Source organism: Eublepharis macularius, chromosome 16, assembly GCF_028583425.1.
Source record: "Eublepharis macularius isolate TG4126 chromosome 16, MPM_Emac_v1.0, whole genome shotgun sequence".
In the NCBI taxonomy this organism is placed as follows: Eukaryota; Metazoa; Chordata; class Lepidosauria; order Squamata; family Eublepharidae; genus Eublepharis; species Eublepharis macularius.
Window position 1 is genome coordinate 4,299,125 of NC_072805.1, and position 23,179 is coordinate 4,322,303.

Sequence of the window (23,179 nt, forward strand, 5' to 3'; positions counted from 1 at the left end):
TTCAAGGAGATCGTGTAGACCAGGTTTCATCTCTATTTAATTTTTCATTGTGGCATAAGTTGTTCCCCCTCTCCCCGCCCCCTGTTATGTGCACATCAGTTCTAAGAGGTGGATTAAGCTCAGATTGACCTCAAAGTATCGCACTGAGCTTCATGGCTGTGGGGGGGGGGGCTTGCTTTTACCCCAAACCACAGTGGTAACATATGCAAGAACCAGTTGTGTGAGCAACCCAGCATGCCTGTCTATGGAATAGCACCACATCCCCCATTATGTGGGCCAGGGGCGGGTGAGGAATGCCACTTGACAACTCCCTGGGGAGGCATCCTAGTTGTGCTCTGTTCCTCTCAAACAAATTGTCATACAAAGTGGATATTATTTCTGAGTCAGCTGTGATTGGCTTAAAAAGGAGCAATAAACAAAATGAACCTCATTTTGGAGCAATAAACAAACAAAATGAACCTCATTTTGGAGCAATAAACAAACAAAATGAATTGTCGAAGGCTTTCACGGCCGGAGAACGATGGTTGTTGGGGGTTTTCCGGGCTGTCTTGCAATGCCAAGACCACGGCAAGACAGCCCGGAAAACCCCCAACAACCAAACAAAATGAACCTCGTGCCTTCATTGTAAGAATGATGTGATCCGAGATGCAGTAACTTGCTGACTGGTTTGTAGAGTGTCGTTTGAAATGTGCTTGAAAGCTGCTTGCAGTCTCTGTGTTTGTTTGTGCTGTTGGCGTTGCCTTTGTAGTAGCTTCACTGTCTGAGAGACATGATAGGAATGAGACGGAAGATGCTTTGAGACCCGACCCAGGGTGGTGGCTTGTAAGACAGGGAAGAGGAGCAGCCTCAGCCAGAGGCCTTCGTCCTGTGGAATAGCCTTTGTTGGTTGGAGCCGAAGGTAGGGAAGATTCCTGGCTCTGTTCCCCAGAGACTGGCTGACACTGTTGTGTTCTGCTGTAATTGCCCTATAATTATATGTAATATAATACTTATTTTTAAAGCATATGTATGCTGCCTTTCAACCCAAATAGGGTCCCCAAGATGGTGAACATAAAACATTTTAAAAATTTAAATCAACATTTTAATTTAAAATAGTATAAAAACAAATCAATATAAACCCACACACAAAAACAAACAATGCAAAGAACAGGGAGGAGGGCCAGTAACCATTATTGGGGGTATATTGAACAAAACAAAAAAAGTCTTCACTCAGTGGTGGAAGACAGCTATAGAAAGGGACAGACAAACCTCCCTGGGGAGGGAGTGCCAAAGTTTTGAGCCCCAATGAGAAGGGCCTTTCTCAGGTTGCCACCTGTCTAGCCTCAGATGGTGGCGGCACCTGAAGGAGGGCCTCCAAAGATGACCAGAATGAACAGTTAGGTTCATATGAGAAAAGGTGTTCAAGAGGAGGCCTGGATCCAGTAGCAAACAGGGTTGACATACCTGTAACTTATGTTCATCGAGTTCTTCTGTGCTGACACACATGGGACTGCGCAGGCGCAGGCCAGCCGCTGGAGAATTTTCCATAGCTTCTATAGCTCCGAAGGGGCCGTTTGTCGCGCGCCTCCACGACCGTTTTCCTGCCCAAACGGTCACATGCTCCTTCAGCGACCAGTGGCCCCTTCCCTCAGTTCTCCTTGCCGCCGCTTAACCAATACACATAGCCATAACCTTCAAAGACACCAATATTCGTTATAGTCATCACAGCATTGTCCATTGGAATTCACAGCGGGGTAGGAGGGAGGGTTGTGTGTCAGCACAGAAGAACTCGATGAACATAAGTTACAGGTATGTCAACCCTGTTTTCATCTTCGTTCTTCTGTGCCTCCACACATGGGAGAGTACCAAGCTTCACACAATAAGGAAGGTGGGGTGAAGTCCAACACAATTTTATTGTATCACACAAGAATCATCAAGTGTAAACAACATATAACTATATACAAATATATACAAAGATAACACATATATACAATATACTCCTATATATACACCACTTGTATAAGGATATATTCAATAAATATATATACACATATATATATATATAAAAAACCGACAACTACAAAAATGTAGCATCATAGCGTAGCATCCTAGAACCCCTTAGGAAAAAAAAGAGTGCAATACAGCCTTGGCCACAGCCACATCTCGCCCTGTATCCACATCCACAGCATAATGCCTGACGAAGGTGTCAGCAGTGGACCAGGTGGCTGCCCTACAGATGCTAGCCAACGGAACCCCCCTGAGGAGAGCCGAAGAGGCAGCTTGGGACCGCGTGGAATGGGCCCTAACTTGCAGCGGGCAACTCGCCCCAGCCAGGGAATAGGCCTTACCAATGGCCGTCACAATCCACCTGGACAGAGTCTGCGAGGAAGCCCTATTGCCCTTGTCCTTGGCCCCAAAACACACAAACAGGTGAGGACACTTTCGGAAGCCCTTTGTCCTGTCTAGATAGAAGGCCAGCGCCCTATTCAGATCCAGAGTGTGCAGGGCCTTCTCCCCCCTGGAAGAGGGGTGAGGAAAGAATGCAGGTAGCGATATATCCTGCGAAAGATGAAAAGCGGACACCACCTTAGGCAGGAAGCCCAGGCAGGGACGCAAGACCACCCTATTGGGATGGAATAAAAGGAAGGGGGGGGTCAGACCTTAGCGCAGAAAGCTCACTGACCCTCCTGGCAGAGGTAATAGCCACCAGGAATGCCACCTTGTACGATAACAGGTCCAAGGGGCAGGTTGCCAAAGGCTCGAAGGGAGGCAACATTAGCCGTGACAGCACCAAGGACAGTGACCATTGAGGCACAGGAGGCGACACTGGTGGGTAGAGGTTGAACATTCCCTTAAGGAACTGGCGGGATTTGGGGTGGGAAAAAACCGTGCTACCATCAACTCGAGAGTGGGTAGAAGAGATAGCTGCCAGGTGAACCTTGAGGGAGGTAACCCTTAAACCCTGGTCCCTCAGGAGGCACAAATAATCAAAAATCAGCCCTAGGGGGCTATCAGTAGGCACTGCCCCTTTTGCACGTGCCCAGGTCTCAAACCTTCGCCACTTGGCCTCGTTAGAGCGCCGGGTAGACGGCTTGTGGGCATTCAGGAGGACCCTTTCCACCCGAGCAGAAAAACCTAACGGGGAGGGACGATCCGCCAAGCTGCCAGGTGCAGCTTCACGGGGGCGTGGTGAAGAATGCTCCCGTTCCTCAAAAGGTCCTGCCAAGGGGGCAGCCTCACATAGGTCCGCTGAGATAGCTGCAGGAGCCTTGGGAACCAGACTTGCCTCGGCCAAAATGGGGCCACTAGGATGCAGTCTGTCCTGTCCTCCTCTATCTTGCACAGGACCTTGGCTATCAAGGGGAAGGGCGGAAACATGTAATGCAACCCCCGGTTCCACGTAAACAGGAATGCAGGAATAGAGAGCGGGTCGCTCCCTGCTTGGGAACAGAACGTCTGGGTTTTGGCGTTCGCCGCAGTAGCGAACACATCTATAACCGGGTGACCCCACATCTGGAAGATCAGCCCAATGCACCCGTCGTTTAGCTCCCATTCGTGGTCTAACAACAGTACCCTGCTCAGGGCGTCCGCCCGAGCGTTGTCTGACCCAGCCACATGTATGGCTCGCAGAGTGACGCCATTCTTGACTGCCCACTGCCAGGTGAGCGTGGCTTCCCGACAGAGAGTCATGGATGCTGTGCCCCCTTGCTGATTCACGTAGTACATGGCAGTGGTGTTGTCTGTCTGTACCAACACGTGACGATTTCGCAGCAGAGCTGTAAGGGACACAAGCGCAAAACGAATGGCTCTTAGTTCCAAAACATTGATATGGAGCGCCTTTTCACTTTCAGTCCAGACGTCCTGGACACAGACATCCCCACAGTAAGCCCCCCACCCCAGCAGAGAGGCATCAGTGGTCACCGTGATGTCAGGATGTTGATAACCGAAAGGGAAACCTCCAAACAAATTGCCTTCAGACAACCACCAATCCAGCGAAGACAGTACGCTCCTAGGAACGGAGAGCTTGAGGGACGGAGGGTGCCAAAAGGCATCATACCTCCGCACAAACCAGTTCTGGAGAGGCCGCAAATGCAACCTGGCGAGGGGGATCACAGAAGTGGCAGCAGCCATATGGCCCAGTAAGCACTGGATAGTGCGTACCGGTTGAAAACGGTTCCTCTTGAACATGGACACAAGACCCTTTAGGGACCTAGCCCTCTCCTGGGGGAGCAGAGCCCTACCCTCCACAGAGTCCAAAAGTGCACCAATGTAGGAGACCGTGCGACTGGGGACCAATTTAGATTTTTCCAGATTAACCACGAGCCCCAATCGTTCGCACGTGGCAAGCACCAGGTCAATGTCCTGCACCAGCCTGTGCTCAGACTCAGCCACAATGAGCCAGTCATCAAGGTAGGGGAAGATTGAACAGCCCTCCTCCCGAAGGAAGGAGACTACAGGAGCAACACATTTAGTGAACACCCGTGGGGCAGTGGACAGGCCAAAGGGGAGCACCTTGTACCGGAAGACCCTTTGTCGGTAGACGAAGCTCAGGTATTTCCTGTGCTCCTCACGTATCCCCACATGAAAATATGCATCCTTCAGATCCAGGACCGCAAACCAATCCCCCTTCCTAAGCAGGGCAATCACAGTTGCCAACGTTACCATTTTAAATTTAGTCACCTTCAAAAAGGCGTTAAGGCCTCGTAAGTCCAAAATGGGACGCAACCCCCCGTCCTTTTTGGGGACTAGGAAGAACCTAGAGAAGAACCCCTGCACGGAGTCTTCATAGGCCACTTCCTCTATAGCACCCTTGGCTAAGAGTGATGTTATTTCAGTGTCCAGTTCGGCCATAGTGTTATTGACAGCGGTCAACGGTGAACCACATCTCGGCAGTTCAATGAATTCCAGCCCGTACCCCTTTTCAACAATAGTTAAGACCCATGAGTCAGATGTTATTGACTCCCACTCCGAGAGGAATGGCCTCAGTCTGTCTGAGAAGTTTGGGGGTACGGCTGGGTTGACCCATCAGTACTGCCTCCCAGGGCCCTGCTGCTCTTTCTGCTGGGCTGGAGGCTGCGATGAGCGAAGCTTGAATGGCCTACGCCTCCTGGGCTGTTGCGTAGTAGGGTAGTGCCGCTGCTGATAAGCCGGAAACTGCTGATAACTCGGCCGCTGGTGCTGGAACCTGCCCTGGTAATGATAGGGAGCGTACCGCTGGGCGTACCATGGCTTGTAGGCGGGTTTGTCCGTGGGAGCTAGGCCCAAGGACCGTGCCGTCTGCCTGTCCTCTTTCTTTTTCTTCAAGGCCTCATCGGTGGACGTAGAGAACAGCGATTCTCCTTCAAATGGTAGGCCTTCCACCCGGGATCTCACCTCCTGGGAAAGGGCAGTAGACCGCAACCAGGAGTGGCGTCGGAGGACGATGGCAGAGGTCATCCCACGAGCTGCCGTGTCGGCCGCATGGCTCCCTGCATTCATCTGTTGTTTCGACAGGCGGACAGCCTCCATCTGCAGGAGCGACACTACCGCCTTCTGTTCAGGGGGGAGGTTGCCAACATAGGATGCCAACTTCTCTCAGAGATAGAGCTGGTACCCAGCCATAATCGTCTGGTAGTTGGCAATCCTTAGCCCCAGGGACGCGATGGAATACTGTCGTCTACCAAGGGCATCCAGCTTCCTTCCCTCCTTGTCAGGTGGTGCCGAGGGTGGTCCAGAGCAGCGAGGCTGGAACTCCTCCATGACCAACGATGAAGGCGGAGGGTGCTTCAACAATGACGGCCAGGTGCCCTGTTTAATTTTGTAAAGCTGCTCAATCCTCCTCGAGGTGGCAGGTTGGTCACAGGGCACCTTCCATACCTTCTCCACAATCTCCTCTATCCCCTCAAGCATGGGGAAGCCGATGGTTGCTGGATTGTCCGCATAGAGCCTCTTGAGCAGCTTGTCCTTGGTCTGGGGGATGGCCGAGGAGATATCCATATCCAAGGCTTGAGCCATCCGAGCCAGCTGATCCGCGTAGATTCTCAAATCTTCATATGGAGAACTACTGCTCGGCGCCACGTTGTCGTCTGGCGAAGGCTCGGACCAGGACTCGGAATGGTAATCTGCGACGCTTCCGATGTCCTCCCCTTCGGAACTGTGCGATTCCTCTCCCCGGACCGGCAGAGGGAACCATGCCTGCCTAGAGGTCGAGGGCCTCGGTTCTGAGTATGCGAAACCAGGAGCCCCTTCCCAGTGGCAATGGAAAGCGGGAGGCAGATCCGAAGCTTGGCGATGACGGGAAGCCAACGAGCGAACGGAACCGACACTCCCCTCTTCGGACCGACGCCGCTCACGACTCGAAGCAGCTGCTGGCGAGCGGCGATCAGAAGGCAACCGATCCCGGTGACTCGGAGGCGGGCCCAGATCAGCTACCGGAGAAGGTGCAGGCGGTACGACCTCGAACGTGCCCGGGTCCGGCACATCCTCCGGAACCGGAGAGCCAAGATGAGGAGATGGTGTGCGGGGTATAAGGATGACCTCCTCCGTTGGAACCGAGCGTGGAGAACGATGACGGTGTTTGGTCTTCTTCTTCTTAGCCGGTGGCTCAGAAGAAGATCTCGGTACCGACGCACCTCTGGATGACGACGAGCGTGGCTTAGCCACCGGAATCGACCCAGCCGTCGGTTCCGACTGAGGGCTCGGAACCACGATCTTCGGCCCCAAGGCGGCAGCCCTCGGATCCGACGCGGTGGAAGAAGCGCTTCGGGGCGGCCGCGCCGAACCCTGCGCTGGAGAGTTCGCTCTCAACGCCACATGCAGACCTAGTGGAGGCCACCGAACCTGCTCTCGAGCGCCCTCCGACAGAGGGGCTTGGGCCAGCCTTGGGGGAGGGCAGCGGTGTTGCCGTTGACATGACCGCTTTCCAGAGTGAGGAATTCAGCCGGGCCTGCCGATCCTGACAGGCCTTATTCGTGAACCCCTGGCAGATTTTACAGGCGGTCACATTGTGGGTCTCCCCCAGACAAAAAAGGCACAGGTCGTGGCCATCGGTCTGTGCCATTTTAGTGTGGCACTTCAGGCAACGCTTGAAGAGCGCCTTAGAGGCCATCTTCAGGGGCGCGCTATTAAGAGAGGTCAACCAGTCCGAGTCGTAAAATACCGATGTTCAATTACCGTCCAAATCAGATCCAAAAAGCGAAGTCCGAAGTCCAAAACCGATGTCCAAAACCAGAAGATCAATCACTAGCGATAAGCACAAGCGCAGAGCAACGAAGGTAACGTTCTCTCCAAGCGGCGGCAAGAAGAGAACTGAGGGAAGGGGCCGTTGGTCGCTGAAGGAGCATGTGACCGTTTGGGCGGGAAAACGGTCGTGGAGGCGCGCGACAAACGGCCCCTTCGGAGCTATAGAAGCTATGGAAAATTCTCCGGCGGCTGGCCTGCGCCTGCGCAGTCCCATGTGTGGAGGCACAGAAGAACGAAGATGAACTTTCATGTTATGAACATGTTCCGTTAGAGAGAGCGCAACCCCATCTAGAAGAGGAGATATCCCAGTTCCTGAGTCAGTCCTTCCCCCTGTCAGGAGAATCTCTGTCTTTTTGAGATTCAGTTTGTTAGCCCTTATTTACTCCAAAACTGCTGTCAGGCACCTGTTCACAGTTGACCCAGCCTCCCTGGGATCCACTGGTCACGTGAGTGTCATCCACATATTAGTGACAACTGAGCCCAAACCTCCAGATGATCTTTCACAGTGATTGTACACAGATGTTGAAAAGTATGGGGGACAAGATAGAACCATGAGGCACCCTGTAGGCCAGAGGCTAAGAGGCAGAGCAGCAGTCTCCCAGTACCATACTCTGAAACCTACCCTCGAGGTAGTACCAGAACCAGTGCAGAACAGTGCCTCTCAGTCCCAGTCCAGAATCCAGAAGGACACCAAAATCAATGGTATCAAAAGCACTGAGAGGTCCAGAATTAACAGGGCTGCACTCCCCCGGTCCATCTCCTGGTGCATGCCGTCCAATATATAATAACTATATATATTATATAATTACTAGTAACAAAGCCCATTGTGGGAAAAACTACAACGGGCTCTAGAAAGGGGAGTGTGGGCAGATGAGCATTGTCACCTCCAGCATGACTGATCCCGGCTGGGTGAAGGTCGGGGGTGGGCATTGGCACCTGCTCTGGTACTGATCACGGCCCTGTGAAGGCGGCAGGCATTGCCTCCTGCTTCACACCTGATTCTGGCTGGGTGAAGAGGGGGCGGGCATTGGCACCTGCTATGCACCTGATTCTGGCAGGGAGAAGAGGAGACGGGCATTGCCTCCTACTCCGTGCCTGATCCCGGCCGGGTGAAGGTGGGGCGGGCATTGCCTCCTGCTCTGCACATCATCCCAGCCGGGTGAAGGCGGGTGGTGGGCATTGCCATTGGCTCCTCTCCTGATCCCGGCCTGGTGAAGAGGGATTGGACATTGCCTCCTGCTCCATGCCTGATCCTAACCAGATTAAGGAGGGTATCATGGTAAAAAGACAAAAACGAAAGAAGCAAGCCGTGACAAACTAACTATATTAAACTGAAAGAACCTTTATGCTGTTATCAGTAAAGGGCCATTTATATTATTACTTATCAAAAGACCTTAATTATGGAGAAAATAAAGTGGTACATGTACATAGAAGGCAAAGCATTAAACAAAAATCAATGTCACTTCAACGCAGTCATAGTTAAAGTGCAAAGTGCCATGTGAACATGTATACAATGTGCCGGTGCCTATTTTTCAGCAACAACTATAGTATAATAAGTAACCATGAAATACAGTACCACAAATATTTTTAACTATAGATACAAACGTATTTTCCCAGACAGTGCAGACTTGTCCAATTAATGTGCAAAAAGCCTATTTCAAAATATATATCAAATTATCTTATAAGGAGTTGTTCTGTGAGGATCCAATATTTGAAGTTTAGAAGTTGTTGGTAATAACTGCAACAGTAAGCCAGCAAATAAACCCATTCCAAAACATTTCAGAGGTTTTTTTCATAGATTGCAGCTACCAAGCAATTATTTCCATAAACACGTTTAAAAATAATAATTAGGGTTTAGCAAAACCAGTGTTTCCACTTTCCATAAGTGCTCTGATTCATGTCTGATTTTGATTTATACCTGAGTTGTTAAAGTCTTCCATCATGTAGTATCTTCATGTTATTATCATGTGGAGAGACTTTTATTTATTTAAAATGTTTGTATACTACCTCTCCAGTAATAGTGTCCAAGGCAAAATATAAAACTCCAAGCGAGTCCAGCTGGGCATCACATTTTCCCTCTACCCCCCTCTTCCACTATTTCCTCTTTCCCTTTCCTGGCCACCCCCATAGCCTCTCTCCTTTTCCTGATTTCTTCTCTCCTTCTCACCCACCACCCAACGTAACTTTATCTGTCTTCAGCTTTCCCTCTTCCTGGCAGCTTCTTCCTGGGAAAGGCCTATTTGTGTCATGACTGCCATCAGGCCCGGTTGCATGAGTAGTGAATTTTTGGTAGCCGCAGCCAGGCCTGTCCCCAGCAAGTCCCCCTCTATCCGCAGACATGACTGTGAAAGAAGATAGGACATTTTCCAGGGCTGTTTTGGCATCCGAGTCCACTCTTGCTCCCTGGAGGCTTGGAATGCTCACCAATATTCTTGTGGTTGCCTAGCAACCTCCAAAATTGCAACTGAGAGCTCACAGGAAATTCTTTTCTTAAAGCTACATGTGCCATTTCTATTATTTTGAGGAGTTTTAATCCCCCAGTGATTTTTTTAAAGATTTCAGATTTTTCTGCAAATTTGGAACTTCCCTCACATTTGCAGAGAAATCCTCCCATCTGCCCCGAACTCCTTTTTGCAGATCTATTAATCCACACTCTGTGCCCTGGTTTGGAATTAGATTTGTTATTACACAACCTCTAACTCCAGAGTGGAAAGCTAGCAGCACCAATAGAATGATAAACAGCAGACAAAACACAATTAACAAAGCAGCAGATGAAGGCTAACTGAACAGGGTAAAGATTCGTTAAAAGCCATTGGAAATGGTCTCTATTTGGCTCTGAAAATGTCCAGAAAAGGTGCCATGTGCAGGGAAAGAGAGAGGATATTCTGAAGTCTGGGGGGCAATCACTGACAAGGCCCTGTCCCTTGTCGCCACTGAATACCCTGCCAGCGAGTCTGTATGTGTATAAGCAGTCCTTCAAGGATCCTGTTCATCATCTGTGTAACATTTTATAGGTTAAAATCTGTAGCTTGAATTGGGGCTCAAAGAGCCCTGCTGGATTGGACCAGTGATCCATTTAGTCCAGCAACACAGTGGCCAACACTTACCCTGGAAAGCCAACAAATAGGGCATAGCAGTGCAGGCCTTCCCCTCTAGCCCTGGTATTCAGGGATCTGCTGCCTCTGAATGTAGAGGTGGCCTTTAGTCACCAGCTAGTGGCCATCGAGTGACCTCTCCTGCATGACTCTATTGAACCCCCTTTTAAAGCCGCCTCTGCTTGTGGCCATCAATGCAAGCATCCCATGCAGATCTTAAGTGCCAGCAGTCTATTCTAGCTTGCATCCTACTGACTACATCTAGACTAACTGAAGCTTTTAGACTGTCTTCAAGGGCAACCTCACTTGGAGAACATTACAGTAGTCTAGCTCGAGGAAGATAAGAACATGCATCCTTGTGGCCAGGTCTTGTTTCTTTACTGGTTTGCCTCCCATGACAATAATCAGAGTTACAATTTCAGAGGGCAGTCTTCAGAACAAGAATTTTCATTGAGAGGATGATTTTCACAGGGGCAGTTTGAGGCTTATGCTTCTCTGTGTTAAAATGAAGCCATAAAGGCCCTACATGAGGAATACTGTGCTACTTCAAACAGCTTTCAGTTGTGTTCTCCCCTTCTTCATTTTATCTTCACAACAACAACACTGTGCAGTAGGTAAGGCTGGCCCAAGGTCACCCAGTGAGCATCCACGGATCCAAACCTCGCTTTCCCAAGAGATGCTGGATATCTCGAACACGGGTGCAGCTGCAGCTCAGGCTTCCTTCTCCAGAACTGCTAGTGAAATCGTAAATCTGCATCTTGGCTGTACTTTTATCAGGCTGTAGGAAGATTCTCAGGGGCAGCCCTCTTACAAAAAGGTGCCTTGCATTTTAAAACAGCTTATTAGGGGGGAAAAACAGACTTCCTCCTCTTTTACATGCATGGATCTGTATGATGGACCACCACATGTAGCTGAAGGGGTTCAGCAGAACGAAAGTTTTACCACTTCATCTGTTTGTGAGCACAAGGCGCTGGTTGGTGCCAAAAGTTCCTTCCTGCCTTTTCAGGGCCGGACCAGGCCAGGCCCTCCAAGTGGGGGACATCCTACAGCTTCCACAAACATCTCCTTTACTGCCCTTTATGGAGGGCATGCCTGGTGTGTCCAGCAGTTCCATTTGTGCTCCAGACAAAAGGGTGGATGTATTCCCACATCTACAATCAACCTTGGTTCCGTTCTTCAGCCCTGCTCATCACTGGCAGCCTAGAGCAGCCCTCTGTCATCCTCCTGCTTTCTCTCAAATGAATCCCAGTATGGATGCTTGTTCATACCCACCTCCCCACCCGACCGCCCTTGTATTTAAGTGCTTGGTCATGAAGACATTTTCTTAATCTGAGAATGTTGGTGCAGGCTTGGGTTTTGCTATGATATTTTACTTATTTTTATGGCAGTAAACGCTCATTATTTCTGTTTAAAAATTATATGGCTTGTTTTGTGGTGAACCTTCTTGAGGGCTTGGCGTACAGCAGAAACGAGAGCGCCCCTCTCCTTTCTACAATCCATACACCAAATACTGCAGTTCATGCCTTTTATTATTGACAAGGACTTGTTGGAAACTGTAGTCAAGGCCACATAGCCGGTATCTGGAACAGCTTTTTAATGAAGATAGTAACCACACAGTGTTAATAATATTCCCAAGTCATCCTGTACCACTGTCAGGCCTGGCTAGAGGACTCAGACTCTCCATCAGACACAGCTGTATGAGTTAAAGGTCTTTGTTATAGGATTTCCCCTAGAAGAACACTGTACAGAGCAGTTGCCTGGAATGCCAAAGTGAAACCCTTTCAGAAGAGTTATACCCCCAGTCTCCTCCCTCCAAGTACATTTTGTCGTTCTTATACCAGCAGCAATTCTCTCTTTTCTCCAAGTCCTCGGGTACACCTCCCTCCTTTTCTACTTCTGCCCTAACTTTCTCTTCCCACTTAGGTGGGGAGGAAGGGGAAAGGCGGTCCGCTTTCACCGCTTGGCTCCTGGTGACCACAGCCCTTCCCAACTCGGCTGGGGAAAACATCATGTCCACTACTTCCTCCCGTTGGCTGTCATGCTTTGAGAGGCGGGACATTGCATCAGCCAGAAAATTTGATTTCCCAGGGAAATGTTTGAGTACAAAGTTGAATCGGGAGAAAAACTCCACCCATTGCAGCTGCTTGGCTCCCAGCCGGCAGTTCTCTCGCAGCACCTCCAGATTTCTATGATCAGTCCACAATTCAAACAGTACCTTGGCCCCCTCCAGCCAGTGCCTCCAAGTACTTAGGGCCAGTTTGACCACTGCCGCCGCCTTATCCCACACAGCCCAGTTCCTTTCAGCCTCAAAGAATTTCTTTGACACGTAACACAGGGGTGCATTTTCCCATCCTCCCCTTCTTGCAGGAGGACTCCTCCCATAGTGAGGTCGCTCGCATCCCCCTGAATCACGAACGGGCGGCTTTCATCGGGATGGTGCAACACAGGTTCAGAGTTGAAGCAAGTTTTTAACTCCACAGAGGCCGCTTAGCATTCGTTAGACTGGGCCAGTTTAGCACTTGGCTTTACTTTCCCAGTGCCCTTCCCCTTGGTTTTCAGTAAGTCTGTAAGCAGCAAGGCAACCTGAGCAAAATTTTTAATGAAGGGTCAGTAGAAGTTAGCGAACCCCAGGAACAACTGTAGCTGCCACTGAGTTTTAGGGGCTTCCCATCTGAGTACTGCCCCGATTTTGGTCGGATCCATTACCAAGCCCCTCCCTGATCCTCGGTACCCCAGAAAATCCAGCTCCTCTTTATGGAATTCACACTTGGACAGTTTCACATACAGTTTGTGTTGGTACAGGGTTTTCGGCACCTCCCGCACCAGTTTCACATGGGACTCTATAGTCCTTAATATACACCATCAGGTCATCAAGATAAATAATCACCCCCTTATAAAGGTACTGGTACAGGACTTCATTAATTAAATTCATGAAAACTCCAGGAGCCTCCTGCAGCCCAAAAGGCATGACTCAATATTCAAATTGCCCTAGGGGGGTATTAAAAACTGTCTTCCACACGTCCCCCTCCTTTATTCTTACTCGGAAATATGCATCTGGGAGGTCCAGCTTTGTGAATATATTTCCCTAAGCCGCTACTCCCAGCAAGTCTCTAATCAAGGGGATGGGGTAGGCGTTCAACATCAAGACTTCATTGATTCCCCTATAGTCCATGCACAATTGCAGGCCCCCATCTTTTTTCTTCCTAAACAACACTGGGGCAGTATGGGGGGAGCTAGCTGGCCAAATGTAACCTCATGCCCAGTTTTTATCAATGAATTTACGTAACTCCGCTGTTTTTCCCAGGCTCATTGAGTAAATTTTCCCCTTCAGCAACTTAGTCCCTGGGATCAACTCAGTTGCAAAATCCGTAGCTCTGTGAGGGGGTAGTTCATCTGCCTCCTCCTCTTCAAACACCTGATTTAGGTCCTGGTACTCCGGGGGAATGCTTTCCCTCTCTTCCATAGTTAAACACACCATCTCTGGGAGGGGGGAGGGTCTTGGCCCCACTTGGCATCCCGTACATGTTTTTGACAAGCTTCAGAAGGGAAGCACAGCTCACCGGCCTTCCACCTCATGTAGGAGTCATGGTTCCATAACCATCTTACTCACAACACCAGAAGGAACTTGGTGGCCGGGCTGACCACAAGAGTCCTTTCCTCCCAATGTCCCCCCATTCCCACTGGCGTGGGCTCAGTTTCAAAACTAGGGGGCATCACCTTCATGACTGTCCCATCCATCTGTTCAAACACCACAGGCTCAGATAGTTTTGCTACCTCCAGACCCAAACCTGTCACTAGCGCAGGGGTGATCAAGTCTCCGTTGTACCCTGAGTCAATCAAGGCCCTTATCCTGATATTCGTCGCTTTCCGGGGGTTTAACAAGGTGACCACTATGAAAAACAATGCTCCCTTTGGTCGCACCCTCTGTGGCTCTGGAACTTCCGTGACCTGCTGGCTGGTGCCCTTCACAGCAGATCTCTGCTGTTTCCCATCAGTGATCCTGGCTTCCCTTCACTGCTTGATGAGAGTTCTTCACTCGTGCTGTCCCTCTCCTCCTCTGGTGCAGCAGCTGCCACCACTGCTTCCTTCCTGGAAGTAGATCGGGGCTTCCCCTTCGAGTGCCCCTCTTGTAGCCTCCTTGGCTTCAGCTCCTTCCCTGGCTGATGCTTTTCCTCACCCAGACATTCCGCAGCAAAGTGGCCCGTTTCCTCGCATCTCAAACACGGCTCCTGCCTCATCCTCCAGTCCTTCTTGCTCAAGAAAACATTGGCTTGTGTCTTCCCTTGCTCCCAGGGCTGGGCATCCATCAAACCTTTCCGGCCTGATGCTGTAACTTCAGCAACTTCACTATTTGCTCCTGATTTTTGATCTCACAAGCCAGTTGAATCCAGCCCAGGAGGGTCCGAGGGTCATCCTGTACCATCACTTCAGCCACTAGGTCAGGGTTCAGGCCAGCTCTGAAAAACTCTATTTTCACCGCTTCCATCCAGTCCCTCAGTTTATCCACATACTCCCAGAACTCGGCAGTGTGTTCCCAGACCAGACGGTTGCCCTGCCTTATCCACCTCAGGCGGGTTCTTGTCCTCTCCTCCTCAAGAGGGTCCTTTTCCAGTAATTTCGGAAGTTTGGAGAAATAAATTGAACAGTGAAGTAACAGATGAGGAATTAAACAAGGCAATACAATCTGCAAATCTAGGAAAGGCGCCAGGGCCAGATGGACTTACAGCGAAATTTTACAAGGTAATGGCCAATGAACTGGCACCATTCCTAAAAGAGGTGATCAGTGGAGTTTTAAAGGACCAGCGGATTCCAGATACCTGGAATGAAGCGAATATATCATTGATCCCCAAAGAGGGCCAAGACTTGACTAATGTGAAAAACTACAGACCTATATCGTTACTTAACAATGATTATAAAATCTTTGCGAAGATACTGGCGGAGAGACTGAAGGGGTGGCTTTCGGAAGTCATTGAGGAGGAACAAGCAGGCTTTTTGCCAGACAGACAAATCAGAGACAATTTAAGGACAGTGATTAATGCTATTGAATATTATGACAAGCGTTGTGACAAAGAGGTTGGTTTCTTCTTTGTTGATGCTGAAAAGGCGTTTGATAATTTAAACTGGGACTTTATGTTTGCCACTATGGAAAAGCTACAATTGGGAGAAAGATTCATTAGAGCAATTAAGGAAATTTACAGAGACCAGACTGCAGCAATTGTGGTGAATGATGAAGCGACTAAGAAATTGATTATAAGTAAAGGAACAAGACAAGGTTGCCCGTTGTCTCCACTGCTGTTTATTTTGGTATTGGAGATCCTGATGATACAAATACGACAAGATGAAGAAATTCGAGGAATTAAAATAAAGGACTATTCATACAAGGTCAGAGCATTTGCGGATGACATAATGTTAATTGTAGAAGACCCACTGGAGAACATGCCAAAAGTGATAGATAAGATCAAGGAGTTCGGAGACTTGGCAGGTTTTTATATTAATAAAAAGAAGTCAAAGATACTATGCAAAAATATGACTAAGCAGAAACAACAATTGTTAACGGAAATAACGGATTGTGAAGTAACAAGCAAGGTGAAATATTTGGGAATCGAACTGACTGCTAAGAATATAGACTTATTTAAAAACAACTATGAAAAACTATGGATTCAGATAGAGAGAGATTTGATTAAATGGAACAGACTAAATCTGTCATGGTTGGGAAGGATTGCAGCAGTTAAGATGAATGTGTTACCAAGAGTAATGTTTTTGCTACAGACAATACCAATCATCAGTGACTCTAAGCAATTTGAAAAATGGCAGAGGAAAATATCAGACTTTGTATGGGCAGGCAAGAAGCCTCGAGTGAAAATGAAAGTTTTACAAGATGCAAAGGAAAGAGGCGGAATGCAACTGCCCAATCTAAGACTTTACCATGACGCAATTTGCTTGGTGTGGTTGAAGGAGTGGATGACGCTAAAGAACAAGAAATTATTAGCCCTAGAGGGATATAAAAAAATATTTGGATGGCACGCATACTTACGGCATGATAAAGTAAAGGCGAACTCGATGTTCCTGCATCACTATATACGGAGAAGTTTATATATAATCTGGAAGAAGTATAGAATCTATTTGGAAGAAGGAACCCCTTTGTGGGTAGTTCCATATGAGGTGATAGATCCGAGAGCTGTTGATAATGAGCAACAATGTTTAACTTATAAAGAAATAACTAGAACTGAAGAATCTAAACTCAGAATAAAGACTCAGGAGGAACTGTCACCTTATTATGATTGGTTCCAGTATAGACAGATTAGAGATTTATATAACTCGGACTCTGTAAAGGGAGGTATACGAACAGAAAATTCGGAACTAGAGCAGACCCTTCTTAAAGAGGACAAGAAAAGAATATCTAAGGTATACCAAGCACTGCTGAAATGGTATACTGAGGATGAAATAGTTAAAGGACAAATGGTGAAATGGGCCATAAATTTCAACAAAGAAATAACAATGGAGGCATGGGAATACTTGTGGAAGACTACAATGAAGACAACGACATGTACTAGTATTAAAGAGAACATTTACAAAATGATTTACCGTTGGTACATGACACCAAAGAAGATTGCGCTAGGGAATTTGAACACTTCTAATAAATGCTGGAAATGCAGGAAGCATGAGGGCTCCCTCTACCATATGTGGTGGACGTTTGAGGTAGCTAGGCAGTACTGGGGGGAAATAATAAGAGAAATGAGTGAGATTTTACAATTTCAAATTAATAAGAACCCAGAACTCCTGCTACTAAACTTGGGAATGGAGGGAATTCCAGCCCATCATAGGACGTTGATATTTTACATGACGGCAGCAGCTAGACTTTTGTATGCGCAAAAATGGAAAATACAAGAAGTGCCAACCATTGAAGATTGGATCCACAAATTGCTGTATATGGCAGAAATGGACAAAATGACAAGAAAATTGAGAAACCTGGACTCAGGACAGTTTAACACAGACTGGGAGAAGCTGAAACAATATTTGGAGAGGAAATGGGAGGTGGGAGGAGAACTGTGGCAGTTTGAGAACTACTGAAGTACAATAAAATGTAGAGGGGGGTGACTTTACCGGGGAGGAGAAGAGGTAAAAGAGAATTTCTAAGCAGTTATGATATTAGATTGATATATATAGAATAATAAATAGAATATTGATAGAAAACAATTAATCATAAGGGTTAACTATAAGGATTGACTAACTAATAATATTTTCTTTTTGATTCCGTACAATGTACCAAACTGAATATGTTTATTTGAAGCTGTATATGAGTCAAATTGATTGATATCATATATAGACTTATGATTGAAGGGGAATAGAAATACTAATGTAAACAAATATAACTAAAATAGAAAGAAGAAGATAGAATGAATAACATATAGAGTATAAGTTAAACTGGTTGATTTATATGAATGTATGGTTTACATAGTTTATGATATATAGAAATATTTGAAAGTGGAATAATGAAAAATGGGATAAATTGTTTATCCATTATGGAAAAAGGGACTCATAGTCAGGGTACAGAGTATTAAAAATAGTTAAAGAAGTATTGCTTAGAATAAAGGGAGAATATATATTTGTTAGAAAGAGGAATATATAAAGAGTAAGGGAAAAGGGATAAAGGGTTGGAAAACTGTTGGAAGTCAACAAAATGGGGGGGAAAGGGAGGGGGTTAGAAATTGGGAAATGGGCATATTGACTGTAATGTGTAAACATTTGATCCTAACCCAATAAAAAAATTTTCAAAAAAAAAAAAAAAGAGGGTCCTTGTACTGCTTCTTTAGTGCCTGGAGGAACATTTCCACGATCCTCAGTTCTGGGGCTTGCGTTGAGTACAGAGTCACATACCACTTAGCTGCTGGGCCTCCCAGCCGAGATCCTATGTAGCTTACTTGGCTCAGTTCATCTGGGAAAGTGTGGCCCCACTCTCTTAGAAACTCCCCTACTTGCACCAGGAAATAGCCCAATTCCTCGGGATCTCTGTCAAAGCAGGCTTCCAGTTTACGCCAAGCCAGGGGTGGTGGGTTCAAGTCCTTGGGATCCTCGCTCCACTAGCGCGTGGCCTTGGGGCTCGCTGAGAAGGCAAGTGTTGCTGGATCAGGGGCCCCTTGTGGTAACCCACCCGTGGCCCCCCTTGGTCGGGAGGCCCTGCTGGTGCCCCACCTCCGCCTCCTTGGGGCTGCACAGTTAGGTACAGTTCTCGCAGTCCATCCATAATCTCCAGCATCGTCTGCCTGACTTCCTCCACCTCTTCGTGGAACTCCTGCTGGTTGGACACGCCACTTAGGTCTCTGGGCTCCTTATCCTCTTCTTCATCGCCCATGCACTGATCCTCTGCCATAGCAGAGTCTCCCTCTTTGGTGTCCTCAGTTTGGTTCTTCAGAAGATTCTCCAGTCCGAACAGCTGCTCCTTGTCCTCCAGGTTCCTACCTGGATTCCCCAGAGCTCCTATTCCTCCTCCCAAGATTGACTAGAACAGTTGCGCCTTGTGCTGCTCTTTCCAGTCCTTCAGCCGTCCATACGATGGACATGATATCCATCCTCGAGGTGTTGTACCCAGCCAGTGTAGGAAACTGGCTTCTGACTTGGGAATCACCCCGGCCCCGCACCCCTCACCTGTCCCAGGCTTTGGCATTCCTGCAAGATCTTTAGGTAGGCCCTCAGGTTTCACAGGAAATCCGTTGCCCCTCCTTCTGCCATGCTGCAGGTAGGGGAATCTTAAATGTCAGGCAGGCTGGCTTGCTAACCTGTCTGACAACCACACAAAATGCTTATTTCCATTTTCGGTTCAGATTAGAATTAGAACATTTAAGCTTGGAAAACAAAAATCCAATCTAACTTGGAATGAAAAAAATCCTTTTTCAGTTCTGGAAACAGATGAATAATGCAGGTCTTGCTTAATATTTTACTGCAAACACAGTGTGAGGGTTCTCATGTGGTGACCTTGTATGTTGACTGCCAAAACACAGTCATGGAAATTGCAAGAAGTTCCCTTTTTATGGTGCATTGTTCTTACGAAATTATCCATGTAGCTTAAAAACTGAGGAAGATAAGAAGAGAGGAGATGGGGACCAAATCAGGATATTGGTGACTCAAGGTTTGGGGTATTTTTATCTGCTTCCAGATACTGCAAAGCAAACACCAATGTTAGTTAACTGCTGCCACATGTTTTGTCTAATGCAGAGGAATTCTTGCAGCCTGTATGAGGATTTGCTTTTCTGTTCTTAAAAATAATTCATATACATCAGTATATTCTGAGCCTTTGACAGCTGAGACACTTTTTCTTCTGCATTAAAAGTCAAGGCAGCCTTCATCTTTACATCTGGGAAAAACATAAAGGTGTATGATGTTAAGAAATGCCAGTCCCTCTGTGCATCTGTGCAACCCTCTTGTTATAGAATAATTATCTAATTTGGTACATTTATTCTATAGAGTACAACAATAAATGAAGAGCATTGTGTGAATGCAGTCCTGGGTCTACTGCAGTAATTGTATTTTATCACACAATACTAGAGGTAAATTTTGATTTAGTATTTTACCTAAAATAATTCTTGCACTTAATAATAAACTATATTACATTAAGACATTTTCTCCTCCCCCCTTCTTCTTTTGTTACAGCTCTAGATAAAACACTGGGAGCATTTCATGATTGGTTTCTATATGTGTGGGCGTGTTTGATTATAAATTGTTTACTGATACAATTATAAATTGTTTGCTGAGGAAGGCCTTAGGGCTGAAATGCGTCTGATTTTTTACTGTACCTTGGTCCATTTGTGTTGGTCATTGCTCTGTACCATCATCTGTACCTTGAGACGTTTTAGCAAGTTTTAGCATATACATGTAGCTTGCCATTCAGGACTTATGTTTTAAACTTGTTTTTAATCTACATTTGTGCACATTTATAATAAATATTTTCTATTATATTTTTAGGTTGTTACTTAACCCCTCTATTTTGTTCCCCTGCTTGTTTGGGTTGAGTTTGTGGGGACATTCCCCCACACCCCCTTTTTCTTCCTTGTTGTAATTTCATTGTGGCATCTGATATATTCATCAGCAAATTTGTTATGAGTTTTTATTATGGATTACATCCATATTTATATATTACAATACTTTTTTCATATTATAGCTTGGAAAAGGTCACAAAAAACTGTAAAGTGATTAATAGTGGATTTTATGGTAGCAAGAATTGATTATTTTATTTTGGCCTCCCAAGCTCTGTAGCTTAGAGCTGAACTACAAGAGACGAATTACGCGAGGGCACTCACATGAAGGGAGTCGCAATGTTAGCCAGGCAGCCGAGTTTTAAAAGACAGATCAGAAGGCTCTAACAATTTCCCCTCTCTACAGAGCCTGCAAAGATCGTTCCTCAGAGGGTTTGCTTATTTCTTTTTTGCCTCCTAGAAGGGGAGGTGAAACAGACAGAGACTTGGAGAGGCAAAGAGGAAATTGCTGGCTCTGTAGAGAGGGGAAATTGACAAGCCTTCCGATCTGTTTTAAAATTCAGCTTCCCGGCTAACATTGCGACTCCCTTCACATGCGCATCCTTGCATAATTCATCTCTTGTAGCTTAGCTGTTTAGGTGTGACCTGGCTATTGTCCTTCTCTTGGCTAGGGCCGTTTGCAGTGCTGAGGCACTGGATGGCTTCATGTTTGGGAGGTGAGTCATCCCCACGCCTTCCCCATTCCCTCCTGCCAGTCAGGAAAAGGCACTTTGTAACCTCTGAACTTACACAGAGGGGTGACCTAGTCATAATAGACCTTGATACACATTTTGTGGTGTGGAAATTGTGGCAGGCAAGGCATTTCACCACATCACTCAACTATTTCAACAAAATTTAAATCTTTTCCCTGATGGTTGCAGGGACAGTTCAGTTTCACTGTCACTCTCCATCTCATCTGAAATACTCCTTTGTTCCATATCGTTTGTCCTGAGCCAAAAGATGAGAGCAGAAGAGATCCTGGCCCGTATCTCTTAGCCTGGGTTTATTTCCTTTTTATTGAAATTACACACTAGTTTTTTAACGAAGCAAGATATCAAAACATATATAATCATTAATATAAATCCTACAAAAATAGAACACAGAAAAGCAGTAAGAATTAGATTTGCTAACATTTCCCAATTAAAACAATCAATGTTTCTATAAAATCACAGCCATCTGGGCTCTGAGAAGGAGCAGGAAAGGGAGCTGCTAGAGCGGTGAGTCTTTTTCTGTTGCCTTCCTTAACTGCTGGGGGAATTTGCTGAGGTTACAGTGTGGGAGGACAGAGTTTGGGGTTGTGTGAGTGGGTAGAGCCTGCTGGAAAGTGGTGCCAGTTGGAGTAAGTGTTTCTGTTTGTCTCTTTTGCCTGAGTTGGAGCTGATTGCAGAGGGGGATTGTTACTAACTGGAGAGTGTCTGTTTTGCCTGGGGCTAACTGCTGGCCCCACCCTCTGCTGAGTGAGCCTTGATTGAATTAGGCTCCTCCTCACCAGAGGCACATCACAGCCATCTGGGCTCTGAGAAGGAAAGGGACCTGCAGCTAGAAGAGTACTCTTGGAACGTACGTGGAAGGCGATGATGTCGACAGAAGGCCCCTTTCCAGTCACCTGCATGGAGTGTGCCATGTTTGTTTTCCTCCTGGAAGACAAGATGGACTTCACTTGTCAGAAGTGTAAGCTGGTCAGGTTTTTGGAGGAGAAGATTCAGAGCCTGGAGGAGAGAATCACCACCCTTCAGGAAATCAAGGGAGGGGAGGATTTTATTGAGAAGAGCCCCCCGGGGCTCTGCACAAGCATGAAGAAATAAGTCCAAGAGAAGAAGGAAGAGTCGATCTCACTTCTGAGCCTCCTCTCAGTTCTGCAGTACAAACCAGAAGACGTGGACTAAGGCGACACTCTGGTCCACTGGAGGTTAAGAATCGTTTTGAGGTGCTTGAGATGGTGACGGAGATGAGAGTGGAAGGAGAACCACAAAAACCTGGAGGAGGAAGAGGGCATGGGGCCACACAGAAGTGGAAGAAAACGAAGGTGGTGGTCATCAGGGACTCTTTGCTCAGGGGTATGGAACGTCATGTGTCCAGGTTAGATCCTCTACTCTGAGAGATGTGTTGCTTGCTGGGAGCCAGAATTCAGGATATTACAGACCGACTGCCGAAACTGATCAGACCGACTGGTACCTGTTTATGCTGGTTCACGTGGGAATGAATGACACGGCCGTGAATACCATTGCAAGAATTAAAGAGGACTATGAAGCTCTTGGAAGGCAGTTGAAGACAATGGGGGCACAGGTGGTATTCTCTTCTTTCTGTTAAAGGAACAGGAATGCAAAGGGAGCAGACCATACTTGAGGTGAATCGTTGGCTGAGAGCCAAGCTACAAGTGACAAATGACACTTGCATGGCAAGTGAACAGACTCACATGTATTCCTCCCTGTTCACTTGCCATTCACTTGCGCTCCACTTCATCAAGTGGAGCACAAGTGAATGGCAAGTGAACAGGGAAGAATACTGTTGAGTCCGTTCACTTGCCTTTCAAGTGTAATTTGTCACTTGTAGCTTGGCTCTTAGGTGGTGGTACCGGCAGGAGCACTTTGGGTTCTGGGACCACAGGAGAAGTTTTCTTAGAGAAGGCCTTCTAGCACATGATGGGCTTCACGTCTCAAGGCCAGAGAATAAAATGTTTGGAAAGAACCTGGAGAGCTTCGCCAGGAGAGCTTTAAACTGATGCCGCAAGGGGAAGGGGACAATCAACATGGGGATTTCAATAAAGAAGTGATAACAGTGGGGGCCCACCTGGGTAGGGCAGATCAAACAAAGGTACAAGGCTACAAGTGCCTATATACCAATGCCCGAAGTATGGGTAATAAGCTTCTCTTG

At 47.2% G+C, this 23,179-nt stretch overlaps 1 protein-coding gene across 2 annotated transcripts in view; it reads left to right on the forward strand.

The window, feature by feature from the left end:
- The window catches only part of PRR5 (proline rich 5), a 137,896-nt gene that overhangs the window by 59,412 nt on the left and 55,305 nt on the right, over positions 1-23,179 (forward strand). The window lies entirely within an intron of this gene.